At 39.5% G+C, this 13,305-nt stretch overlaps 1 protein-coding gene and 1 pseudogene across 1 annotated transcript in view; one reads left to right on the top strand and one right to left on the bottom strand.

Moving 5' to 3' along the window:
- Window positions 1–13,305, top strand: part of SLC25A12 (solute carrier family 25 member 12) — a 183,961-nt gene that overhangs the window by 74,483 nt on the left and 96,173 nt on the right. The gene's annotated exons all lie outside the window — the stretch shown is intronic.
- Window positions 8,448–9,057, bottom strand: LOC133098786 (cofilin-1-like; annotated as a pseudogene).

Here is a 13,305-nt window from a genome sequence, read left to right as displayed (position 1 = left end):
AGGTTCCACATACATGCGTTAATATATGATATTTGTTTTTCTCTTTCTGACTTGCTTCACTCTGTATGACAGTCTCTAGATCCATCCACGTCTCAACAGATGACTCAATTTCGTTCCTTTTTATGGCTGAGTAATATTCCATTGTATATATGTACCACAATTTCTTTATTCATTCGTCTGTCGGTGGGCATTTAGGTTGCTTCCATGACCTAGCTATTATAAATAGTGCTGCAATGAACATTGGGGTGCATGTGTCTTTTTGAATTATGGTTTTCTCAGGGTATATGCCCAGTAGTGGGATTGCTGGATCATATGGTAATTCTATTTTTAGTTTTTTAAGGAAACTCCATACTGTTCTCCACAGTGGCTGTATCAATTTACATTCCCACCAACAGTGCAAGAGGGTTCCCTTTTCTCCACACCCTCTCCAGCATTTGTTGTTTGTAGATTTTCTGACGATGCCCGTTCTAACTGGTGTGAGGTGATACCTCATTGTAGTTTTGATTTGCATTTCTCTAATAATTAGTGATGTTGAGCAGTTTTTCATGTGCTTCTTGGCCATCTGTATGTCTTCTTTGGAGAAATGTCTATTTAGGTCTTCTGCCCATTTTTGGATTGGGTTGTTTGTTTCTTTAATATTGAGCTGCATGAGCTGTTTATATATTTTGGAGATTAATCCTTTGTCCGTTGATTCGTTTGCGAATATTTTCTCCCATTCTGAGGGTTGTCTTTTCGTCTTGTTTATGGTTTCCTTTGCTGTGCAAAAGCTTTTAAGTTTCATTAGGTCCCATTTGTTTATTTTTGTTTTTATTTCCTTTACTCTAGGAGGTGGATCAAAAAAAATCTTGCTGTGATTTATGTCAAAGAGTGTTCTTCCTATGTTTTCCTCTAAGAGTTTTATAGTGTCTGGTCTTACATTTAGGTCTCGAATCCATTTTGAGTATATTTTTGTGTATGGTGTTAGGAGGTGTTCTAATTTCATTCTTTTACATGTAGCTGTCCAGTTTTCCCAGCACCACTTATTGAAGAGACTCTCTTTTCTCCATTGTATATCTTTGCCTCCTTTGTCATAGATTAGTTGACCATAGGTGCGTGGGTTTATCTCTGGGCTTTCTATCTTGTTCCATTGATCTATGTTTCTGTTTTTGTGCCAGTACCATATTGTCTTGATTATTGTAGCTTTGTAATATAGTCTGAAGTCAGGGAGTCTGATTCCTCCAGCTCCATTTTTTTCCCTCAAGACTGCTTTGGCTATTCGGGGTCTTTTGTGTCTCCATACAAATTCTGAGATGATTTGTTCTAGTTCCGTAAAAAATGACATTGGTAATTTGATAGGGATTGCATTGAATCTGTAGATTGCTTTGGGTAGTATAGTCATTTTCACAATATTGATTCTTCCAATCCAAGAACATGGTATATCTCTCCATCTGTTGGTATCATCTTTAATTTCTTTCATCAGTGTCTTATAGTTTTCTGCATACAGGTCTTTTGTTTCCCTAGGTAGGTTTATTCCTAGGTATTTTAATCCTTTTGTTGCAGTGGTAAATGGGAGTGTTTCCATAATTTCTCTTTCAGATTTTTCATCATTAGTGTATAGGAATGCAAGAGATTTCTGTGCATTAATTTTGTATCCTGCAACTTTACCAAATTCATTGATTAGCTCTAGTAGTTTTCTGGTGGCATTTTTAGGATTCTCTATGTATAGTATCATGTCATCTGCAAACAGTGACAGTTTTACTTCTTCTTTTCCAATTTGTATTCCTTTTATTTCTTTTTCTTCTCTGATTGCCATGGCTAGCACTTCCAAAACTATGTTGAATAATAGTGGTGAGAGTGGACATCCTTGTCTCGTTCCTGATCTTAGAGGAAATGCTTTCAGTTTTTCACCATTGAGAATGATGTTTGCTGTGGGTTTGTCATATATGGCCTTTATTATGTTGAGGTAGGTTCCCTCTATGCCCACTTTCTGGAGATTTTTTATGATAAATGGGTGTTGAATTTTGTCAAAAGCTTTTTCTGCATCTATTGAGATGATCATATGGTTTTTATTCTTCAATTTGTTAATATGGTGTATCACATTGATTGATTTGCATATATTGAAGAATCCTGCATCCCTGGGATAAATCCCACTTGATCATGGTGTATGATCGTTTTATTGTGTTGTTGGATTCTGTTTGCTAGTATTTTGCTGAGGATTTTTGCATCTATATTCATCAGTGATATTGGTCTGTAATTGTCTTTTTTTGTAGTATCTTTGTCTGGTTTTGGTATCAGGGTGATGGTGGCCTCATAGAATGAGTTTCGGAGTGTTCCTTCCTCTGCAATTTTTTGGAAGAGTTTGAGAAGGATGGGTGTTAGCTCGTCTCTAAATGTTTGATAGAATTCACCTGTGAAGCCATCTGGTCCTGGACTTTTGTTTGTTGGAAGATTTTTAATCACAGTTTCAATTTCATTACTTGTGATTGGTCTGTTCATATTTTCTGTTTCTTCCTGGTTCAGTCTTGGAAGGTTATACCTTTCTAAGAATTTGTCCATTTCTTCCAGGTTGTCCATTTTATTGGCATAGAGTTGCTTGTAGTAGTCTCTTAAGATGCTTTGTATTTCTGAGGTGTCTGTTGTAACTTCTTCTTTTTCATTTCTAATTTTATTGATTTGAGTCCTCTCCCTCTTTTTCTTGATGAGTCTGGCTAATGGTTTATCAATTTTGTTTATCTTCTCAAAGAACCAGCTTTTAGTTTTATTGATCTTTGCTATTGTTTTCTTTGTTTCTATTTCATTTATTGCCGCTCTGATCTTTATGATTTCTTTCCTTCTGCTAACTTTGGGTTTTGTTTGTTCTTCTTTCTCTAGTTCCTTTAGGTGTAAGGTTAGATTGTTTTTGGTTTTTTTTTTTAACATCTTTACTGGAGTATAATTGCTTTACAATTTGGTGTTAGTTTCTGCTGTATAACAAAGTGAATCAGCTATATGTATACATATATCCCCATATCCCTTCCCTCTTGCGTCTCCCTCCCTCCCTCCCTATCCCACCCCTCTAGATGGTCACAAAGCACCAATCTGATCTCCCTGTGCTATGCGGCTGCTTCCCACTAGCTATCTATTTTACATTTGGTAGTGTTGTATGCAACCTCCTTTGTGAAAATTATCCCTTTATTTTTGTGAAGGCTTTTTACATAGAATCACACTTAAAATCCTAATATAACATTTACTACCTCTAAGACATTGAGTTCTGTGACTTAATCACTGTGAATTACTTTACCATAAAATGGATAAAGTAATACATTCCTTAAAAAAGAAATTGTAGGATTAAATGAGATAGTTAAGTCCTTAGCACAGGATCTAGCACATACCACAGTCAATGAGAAGCAGCCTATTATTATGAGAGGTCTAAAAATAGTTTTTTGTTTTTTTTTTCTGGGAGGGGACTAAGGAAGAAATGACTCTTTTCTGCATAACTGTAGTTGTATTTTTTTTCCTTTTTTTTACCTGGGAGTTATTTACATTTATTGATTCTTCTTTTCATAATGCCAAATAGTAAGGTTAGATTGTTTACTTGAGATTTTTCTTGTTTCTTGAGGTACGTTTGTATAGCTATAAACTTCCCTCTTAGAACTGCTTTTGCTGCATCCCATAGGTTTTGGATTGTCGTGTTTTCATTGTCATTTGTCTCTAGGTATTTTTTGATTTCCTCTTTGATTTCTTCAGTGATCTCTTGGTTATTTAGTAACATATTGTTTAGCCTCCATGTGTTTGTGTTTTTTACATTTTTTTCCCTGTAATTCATTTCTAATCTCATAGCGTTGTGGTCAGAAAAGATGCTTGATATGATTTCAATTTTCTTAAATTTACTGAGGCTTGATGTGTGACCCAAGATGTGATCTATCCTGGAGAATGTTCCGTGCGCACTTGAGAAGAAAGTGTAATATGCTGTTTTTGGATGGAATGTCCTATAAATATCAATTAAATCTATCTGGTCTATTGTGTTATTTAAAGCTTCTGTTTCCTTATTTATTTTCATTTTGGATGATCTGTCCATTGGTGTAAGTGCGGTGTTAAAGTCCCCCACTATTATTGTGTTACTGTCAATTTCCTCTTTTATAGCTGTTAGCAATTGCCTTATGTATTGAGGTGCTCCTATGTTGGGTGCATATATATTTATAATTGTTATATCTTCTTCTTGGATTGATCCCTTGATCATTATGTAGTGTCCTTCCTTGTCTCTTGTAACATTCTTTATTTTAAAGTCTATTTTATCTGATATGAGTATAGCTACTCCAGCTTTCTTTTGATTTCCATTTGCATGGAATATCTTTTTCCATCCCCTCACTTTCAGTCTGTATGTGTCCCTAGGTCTGAAGTGGGTCTCTTGTAGACAGCATATATATGGGTCTTGTTTTTGTATCCATTCAGCAAGCCTGTGTCTTTTGGTTGGAGCATTTAATCCATTCACGTTTAAAGTAATTATCAATATGTATGTTCCTATGACCATTTTCTTAATTGTTTTGGGTTTGTTTTTGTAGGTCCTTTTCTTCTCTTGTGTTTCCCAGTTAGAGAAGTTCCTTTAGCATTTGTTGTAGAGCTGGTTTGGTGGTGCTGAATTCTCTTAGCTTTTGCTTGTCTGTAAAGCTTTTGATTTCTCCATCGAATCTGAATGAGATCCTTGCCGGGTAGAGTAATCTTGGTTGTAGGTTCTCCCCTTCCATCACTTTAAGTATATCATGCCACTCCCTTCTGGCTTGTAGCGCTTCTGCTGAGAAATCAGCTGTTAACCTTATGGGAGTTCCCTTGTATGTTATTTGTCATTTTTCCCTTGCTGCTTTCAATAATTTTTCTTTGTCTTTAATTTTTGCCAGTTTGATTACTATGTGTCTTGGCATGTTTCTCCTTGGGTTTATCCTGTATAGGACTCTCTGCGCTTCCTGGACTTGGGTGGCTATTTCTTTTCCCATGTTAGAGAAGTTTTCGACTATAATCTCTTCAAATATTTTCTCTGGTCCTTTCTCTCTCTCTTCTCCTTCTGGGACCCCTATAATGCGAATGTTGTTGCGTTTAATGTTGTCCCAGAGGTCTCTTAGGCTGTCTTCATTTCTTTTCATTCTTTTTTCTTTATTCTGTTCTGCAGCAGTGAATTCCACCATTCTGTCTTCCCGGTCACTTATCCATTCTTCTGCCTCAGTTATTCTGCTATTGATTCCTTCTAGTGTAGTTTTCATTTCAGTTATTGTATTGTTCATCTCTGTTTGTTTGTTCTTTAATTCTTCTAGGTCTTTGTTAAACATTTCTTGCATCTCCTCGATCTTTGCCTCCATTCTTTTTCCGAGGTCCTGGATCATCTTCACTATCATTATTCTGAATTCTTTTTCTGGAAGGTTGCCTATCTCCACTTTATTTAGTTGTTTTTCTGGGGTTTTATCTTGTTCCTTCATCTGGTACATAGCCCTCTGCCTTTTCATCTTGTCTATCTTTTTGTGAATGTTGTTTTTGTTCCACAGGCTGCAGGATTGTATTTCTTGCTTCTGCTGTCTGCCCTCTGGTGGATGAGACTATCTAAGAGGCTTGGTGGGAGGGACTGGTGGTGGGTAGAGCTGACTATTGCTCTGGTGGGCAGAGGTCAGTAAAACTTTAATTCACTTGACTGTTGATGGGTGGGGCTGTGTTCCCTCCCTGTTGGTTGTTTGGCCTGAGGCAACCCAACACTGGAGCCTACCTGGGCTCTTTGGTGGGGCTAATGACAGACTCTGGGAGGGCTCACACCAAGGAGTACTTCCTAGAACCTCCGCTGTCAGTTTCCTTGTCCCCAGAGTGAGCCACAGCCGCCCCCCCCCCCCCCCCGCCTCTTCAGGAGACCCTCCAACGCCAGCAGGTAGGTCTGGTTCAGTCTCCCCTGGGATCACTGCTCCTTCCCCTGGGTCCCGATGCGCACACTACTTTGTTTGTGCCCTCCAAGAGTGGAGTCTCTGTTTCCCCCAGTCCTGTCAAAGTCCTGCAATCAATTCCCACTAGGCTTCAAAGTCTGATTCTCTAGGAATTCCTCCTCCCGTTGCCGGCCCCCCAGGTTGGGAAGCCTGACGTGGGGCTCAGAACCCTCACTCCAGTGTGTGGACTTTTGTGGTATAAGTGTTCTCCAGTCTGTGAGTCACCCACCCAGCAGTTATGGGATTTGATTTTACTGTGATTGCACCCCTCCTACCATCTCATTGTGGCTTCTCCTTTGTCTTTGGATGTGGGGTATCTTTTCTGGTGAGTTCCAGTGTCTTCCTGTCGATGACTGTCCAGCAGCTAGTTGTGATTCTGGTGTTCTTGCAAGAGGGAGTGAGAGCATGTCCTTCTACTCTGCCATCTTGTGAACCCCCATTCTGTAGGTGGCCTTGAGGCCTAAGCTGATAATCATAACTTCATTTTTCAACGCTTCATTGCATGTCCTATTATCCCTCTAAGCTCCTCGACTGGGTCTGATTCTTTATCTAGTCCAGCACCTAAACCTTAGTTCCCAAATGATCTGAATCCACTATGGACTTATCTTTGGACTTATCTTATATTGGCTATCTTTACTGAGTTGCCTCAGTTGGGTTTCAGACATAGTCATTCTTGCCCTATTGTATAGCAGCAACTGAGTTTCCCTTTGATGATCAGGATTAATCACCACATGGCTATGGCGACTCTTTTCTGCTTTTAATTCTACATCTCCAGAAGCCGAAAATAGCCAGTGGGCAGTTTCAGTTTCCAATTCATCTGAACCTTGATGGTGTTTCCTGATGGAAGCATTCCTCCTTTGGATTCCTCAAAAATTCCTCAAAAACCTTGAGCCCAATGTTGTTGGGAAGAAAGGCAAAAATTTCTTCAGTGGGTTACTTGGTGTGATAGTGAGAGGGCAATTTTACTTCCTCTTTTAGTACATGGATTTGTGTGTTCCAGCTACATGAGATCCTCTTTTTATCTCCAGTGTTCTGATATTTTATAATGTGCCTTGGTATTGAACCTTTTTCATTCATTGTTCTGGATACACAGAGGATACTTTGAAACTCAAAACTCATCCTTTGGATTTGGAAAATTCTCTTATTTTTATTTGATAATTTCTTCCCCATAATTTAAAATCTCTATTTTCTCTGGAGATCCTAGTAGTCAACTATTAGGCCCCCTGGTTTAGCTCTCTATATTTAAATATTTTTCTGCCATTCTTTGTGTATTGCCCTATTTTCTGAGAGATTTTCACAACATTTTTATTACAATCCTTTTACTAACCATTTTATTACCACTTCCTAGCTGTATAACATTGGGAAAGTTGCTTACTATCTCAGTCTGTTTCCTCATCTTTGAAATGGAGATAATAGCATGAAATAACCATACTTCACAGGGTTTTTTTGAGGATAGAGTCATACAAATGCTTAGAATATTGTCTGACACATAGTAAGTACTCTACAATAAATATTAGTTAATATTAGGTATTCACCAGTATCTTGTGAATTTGGTTAGTGTAAGTGATCTTTGGGCCATTTAGAAGACAATTTCTAACCAGATCCTGACCTTGGTGACTTTACCACATCAGGCCTTTTTTGAGAGGACCAAACAGTTGGCCTTTGGCAATCATGCCTCTCTATCTCATTATGTCCTTCAAATGCAACAATTTTTATAGTCCTTCTCCATTGTTGCCTGTCTCTGTATCTGTGCTTACATGGGTATATTTTGTAATGTAAAATTACATATAATATCTTGTAAGAAACTCTTATTCTTAAAAAGGGAAATGATGGAGGGAAACATGATAATTCATGAAGATGGTCTGCCCCAGAAGTGTGCATTTATTCTTTTATTAAGCATCTTTATTTAACACTGCTATGTGTCTAACGCTGTGCTAATTGCTAGGGATACAGAGATTTTTATTTTATCTTTTTCTTAATTACTTGTATTGAGCATCTACTATGCTTGAGAATCTATGTGAGTTCACAGTCTACGGCAGCATTTTTTTTTTTCCCATTAGTGAACCTTTTCACTGTTGTGCGTTTTTTTTTGTTTTTTTTTTTAATTGAGGGTCCCTTAGTGGTCCTGCTTCCATGAGTGGCTGTGACCAGGGGAAAAGGGGAGGGAAACCAGGCGGCGCAGGGTGGGGTCATCTCCACAACATTCCATTTATACACAGAACTAAACAGACAAGCAGAGTCACTCTTGCGGTTAGAAGTTGGCAGCAGGGAAAAAGGGAGGAACAAGTGGGGAACTGGGGTGTTGTTAAAAAAAATACAGGTCCCCCCACAAACAGGGGTTCCTGGGGGGGAACTTGGTCTGTTTCAACCCAAGAGGAATCAGAAGATCAAAAGCAGTTTGGGAAGGCCAGAACCGTCAGGGATGGAGGGAGGAGGGGGAGGAAGGTCCAGGAGGTGGGGAGGCTGTTTGGTAACTGGGGTGAAGGGACTGCCCCCCCCCCTGCTGGGCTCCCCACAGCCCCTACTGTCTGGCAGGAAGGGGGCGGTCTGCAACTCCCATGGGCAGGTCTGGGGCTGCCAGATGCTCCAGGCAGGGGGCTGGAGGGGGCTCACAAAGGCTTGCCCTCCAGGGAGATGACAGCGCTGCCAGGGTGTCACCCAGCTTCTCAGGGTGCAGCGGTCCTTGACCTCCTCATAGCAGTTTGCTTGCAATTCATGCTTGATCCCCGTCAGCTTCTTCTTGATGGCATCCTTGGAGCTGGCATAGATCATTTTGCTCTTAAGGGGTGCACACTCAGGGGCCCAGAAGATGAACACCAGCTCCTCCTTTTTGCTCTCCTTGGTCTCATAGGCTGCGTCATAGAGGGCGTAGCGGCAGTCCTTGTCTGGCAGCCTCTTGACAAAGGTGGCGTAGGGGTCGTCTACAGTCTGGCCCACATCACCTGCCAGGATCTCCTTGCCCTCCTCCAGGATGATGTTCTTCTTGTCCTCGCTCAGGCAGAAGAGCACCGCCTTCTTGCGCTTCTTCACCTCCTCTGGTGTCGACGACTTACGCACCTTCATGTCGTTGAACACTTTGGTGACCCCATCAGAGACAGCCACACCAGAGGCCATGTTTCTGGAAGAGAAAAGGAGATAACAAGGAGAGCCAGAAAAGACAAGAGCCGCTACTGCAGCATTTTTAAAGTATGGGTCGTGAAATCAATTCAGAATGTTGAAAATAGAATTAGAAAAAAAAAAAAAACAAAAGAATAGTACAGAATAGTAAGTACCAAAGTATGTTGCATGTAATAAAGTTCAATATTGCTTCATGAAGTTTTTACTTCAGTGTGTACTGGGGTTGTGATAAAAAATGTATTTTTTACTATTTAGGTCTGGGGCAATAAAGTTTGAAAGCCACCAGTGGAAAAGACAATAAGCAAAGAGGTATTTACAGCACAACGTGATAAATATGATGGGGAGGTCTATGACGGGTGAAAAAGGGGGGTTAAGGATTGTTTTCTGGAGGAAGAGATTCTTGATCTGTATCTTAAAGGATAGGCCAATTGTAATAAATGTGGAGTAAAATATCTCCAGTAAAGGAAGTAGCATAAAAACTCAAAAATCTTTGTGACTAAAGGAACAAGTATAGTAGTAAGATATAAGTAAGAGGAAGGGGCCGGATCAGGAAGCTTTTATTCTTCATCATACTGAGGAGCTTGGATTTTATATTGAAGTCGCTAGAGAGCCACTAAAGGATGGGGAAGTGACAAGATTTAGTATCTGTTTTATATCGAACAGTTGACAGCACTGTGGAGAATGGATTTGAGGATAGTGACAGGAGGCAGAAAGTGGAGAACTGGAGAGCAATTAGGAGGCATAATGAAGGCCATTATAATCAAAAGAAGAGATTTTAAAAAGACTGAAGAGGATGGAAAACACAGGACTGGGTAGCTATTTGGATGTGAGGGGTAAGGAAGAGTCTGATACCCAGCTTTCTGGCTTGAGCCACTAAGACAATGGTAATGGTCTTTACTTAGGAAATATAACAGGACTAATGGCTAGTGGTTGAACAACCAGGTAAGAATAATCAATAAACATTTAAGTAGTACCTACATAGTTAATGTCAAGCATTTAGTTAAGTTAAGGGTAATAAGATATATCCTGGATGAAACAGAGAAATCATGAATTCAAGAAGTGGCAAATTACGGTTTCCGTGAAACCTTCTGTATATCACCCAGCTTGAATTGATTTTTTCTTTCCTAAACCTGTATTGCATAAATTTACCACACCGTTAAGCATATGCATTGTTAATTAATGGTTTTACCTATGTTTTGTCTTAATACATTGTAAGATCTTTATGGAGAGGAATAATTATGTTCCCTTCATATTTCCTGCTTATGGATATCAATAATAAGCCAACACTATGTCTAAGAGATGCAGTAGGACTTCATAGCCATATAGAATTTCATACGATGAAATGTCCTTTCATCCCTTCATGGTTCTCTAGTATGTTTGAACAAAAGGGAATTTGTCTCATCTACTACTGAGCAGTTTCTTCTCTGTGATCCATGTCCCCTCTTTACCACCCAGTATGCCTTGGGTTATACTCACTTGGCTGCTGTTCCCTACCTAGAACTTTGAGCCTACTGTCTTTGATGAAATGATGTTGCTGCTACTGCCACATGGATCTCAGTGAAGGAGTGATATGAGGAAGGCTACACTTCCCATTACTGCGCCTTAATTTTCCTTCCACACCATCAACACAAAACTAGTTCACATAAAATGCTTTATTGAGGGGCTGGGGATGATTAAAGGAGGTATAATTGCTGACTGTTTTATTACCCATCCTCATCCTGAACTGTCCAGGTAAGCCCATCTATCCATCCAGGCTGATGGACGAACAGGATGAGCAAACAATGTTTTCTGGGGCTTCTTTCCAAGGAGTAAAAGTGAGAGATAATACAGGCAAGACCATGGAGATCTGTTACTCCATGATTTCTTCCCATGCTGACTTGACCAGAGTCACGGAAGAAGCAGCAGGTCAGCATTACCCAGAAGCTTCCTCAAAAGCACAAAATATAGTTAACCCCCCCTTTTTTTTTTTTTTTGGTATTTTGGCCGCACCATGCAGCATGTAGGATGGTTCCCCAAACCCAGGCCTCCACAGTGAAAGTGCTGAATCCTAACCACTAGGCCACCAGGGAACTCCCTAGTTAACCCTTTTTATACATAAGGTTATTCTTATCCACTGTGACATCTTTTGAAGTACAAAGACCTTATACCATGGTGAAGACCTCATAATTATTTATTTCATTTTCATGTAGTTTTTTCTTATCATATTGTCATTACCTTAAGGTGCTATATATACTATTGTCAGGGCTACTGGGAATGGAAAGTGCAGAATACTACTTTGATTGAGACCTTTTAACAGTTCTTGGTCAAGTTCCTTCTGTGTTCTCAGCTTCTGACCTTTTCCAATCAAAAGAATGCCAATCATTCCACAATTCTGCCCACTTTTTCTCCTTGATTTGTCTCTTTCCACAAGGTCTAACTGTCCTCAAGTTTCAGCTTTTTCATGTTGTTTCTCCAGAACTTTCTAACTTAAATTTCCTGATTATTCTTCTGGTCAGTACAATTTTATGCTGATCAATACTACATTGCATTACATTATTCCTTTATAGCAATTCTTCAGAAGGAGTTTCTTCCTGGGCATACCCTGGTTCCTAGCTTCCTTGTCTTGAGATCTTTGGCCCTCTCTTCCTTAAGGAGTCCTTTTTTTAGGTCTCCCATTACAAACCTGCCCTCCCCTTTTTTGAAACTCCCTTCCCCCTGGGGTTGATTTCATCCTAGGATGAGTTTTCCTTCCCCCAACAGGGCAGTCCAAGGACACAATGACCCATTGCAGGATATTTCCCACCAAAGTCTTGAGTTTCTCAGCCTAGATTTACACTCTAGGTGCATTTCAACGGGAGAGTTCCAGGGCAGGCTTCAGATTCCAAGTCTGGTACTTTCCAAGGTTTCTGTCAGTATGTTATGCAAATATACCTCCACATTCTTCCTCTAATTTTCCGGTGGGTAACTATTAGACCAAACAGACACATAGACACAAACACACACAACTCCCAAGGACATATAATTACTGTCTGAATCCATGTTAAGGAAAACATTTTTTCCCTCAATGCAATATAGTCTTCATAGATTTCGCTGCCCATACTAGATATATATTATTTGTCAAGCAGTTTCAGTTTCTTTTCCCTACCCTGCAACAATGCACGGAGACCTGTCAGTGTTTAAGAAACAAGGTCCATTACAATTTCTAGCCAAATAACAGAATTACATAACTGGATAGCCATCTTCAGTATCAAAAGACCCAGCATGATTTTCCCCAGCATTTTATTATGAAAATTTTCAAAAGTATACAAAAGTTGAAAGAATTTTTAAAGTGAATTCCCAAATACCCACCCCCCCCCCAAGTTAGGTATAACATATCTATCTATCTATCTATCCATCCATCCATCATCTTATTTCTTTTATGGATTTCAAAGTAAATTTAATATACCAGTACTCTTCTCCTTAAATACTTCATGTCATTACCTACCTAGTTCAATATTTATTTACAGATTTCTTTTTCTTTTGAGGAAAAATTGACCCACAGTGAAATGTATAAACCTTAAGTGTACATTCCCTAAATTTTGGAAAATACATACATCTGTAACCTAAACCCCTAGCAAGACATAGACGATTACTATTACTCCAGATAGTTCCCTCATGCCTCTTTCCAGTCAGTTCCTCTCCCTAGGCAACCATGGTTCTGCTTTTTCCCACCATAGATTAGTTTTGTTTGTTCTAGAACTTCACATAAATGTGATCACCTAGTATATGCTCTTTTGTGTATGATTCCATTCTTTCATTCTTTCATTTAGCATGATACTTTTAAGACTCATCCATGTCATTGTGTGTATCAGTAGTTTGCTCTCTTTTACTGCTGAATAGTATTCCATTCTGTGAATATATCATAGTTTGTTTATCCATTCTCCTATTAATGGACGACTGGGCTATTTCCAGTTTTTGGCTTTTATTTATTTATTTATTTATTTAAATATTTATTTATTTATTTGGTTTCACCAGGTCTTAGTTGTGGTAGGCGGGCTCCTTAGTTGCGGCTTGCTGGCTCCTTAGTTGCGGCACGCGGCTCCTTAGTTGTGGTGTGCGAACTCTTAGTTGCTGCATGCATGTGGGATCTAGTTCCCTGACCAGGGATCGAACCCAGGCCTCCTGCATTGGGAGCTCAGAGTCTTATCCACTGAGCCACCAGGGAAGTCCGAAGTTTTTGGCTTTTATGAATAAAGTGGTTGTGAACATCCTTGACCAAGTCTTTTTATCCACACATATTTTCATTTCTCTTGGG

This window comes from Eubalaena glacialis, chromosome 1, assembly GCF_028564815.1.
Source record: "Eubalaena glacialis isolate mEubGla1 chromosome 1, mEubGla1.1.hap2.+ XY, whole genome shotgun sequence".
Taxonomy (NCBI): domain Eukaryota; kingdom Metazoa; phylum Chordata; class Mammalia; order Artiodactyla; family Balaenidae; genus Eubalaena; species Eubalaena glacialis.
This window is presented reverse-complemented; position numbering and strand designations above follow the sequence as displayed.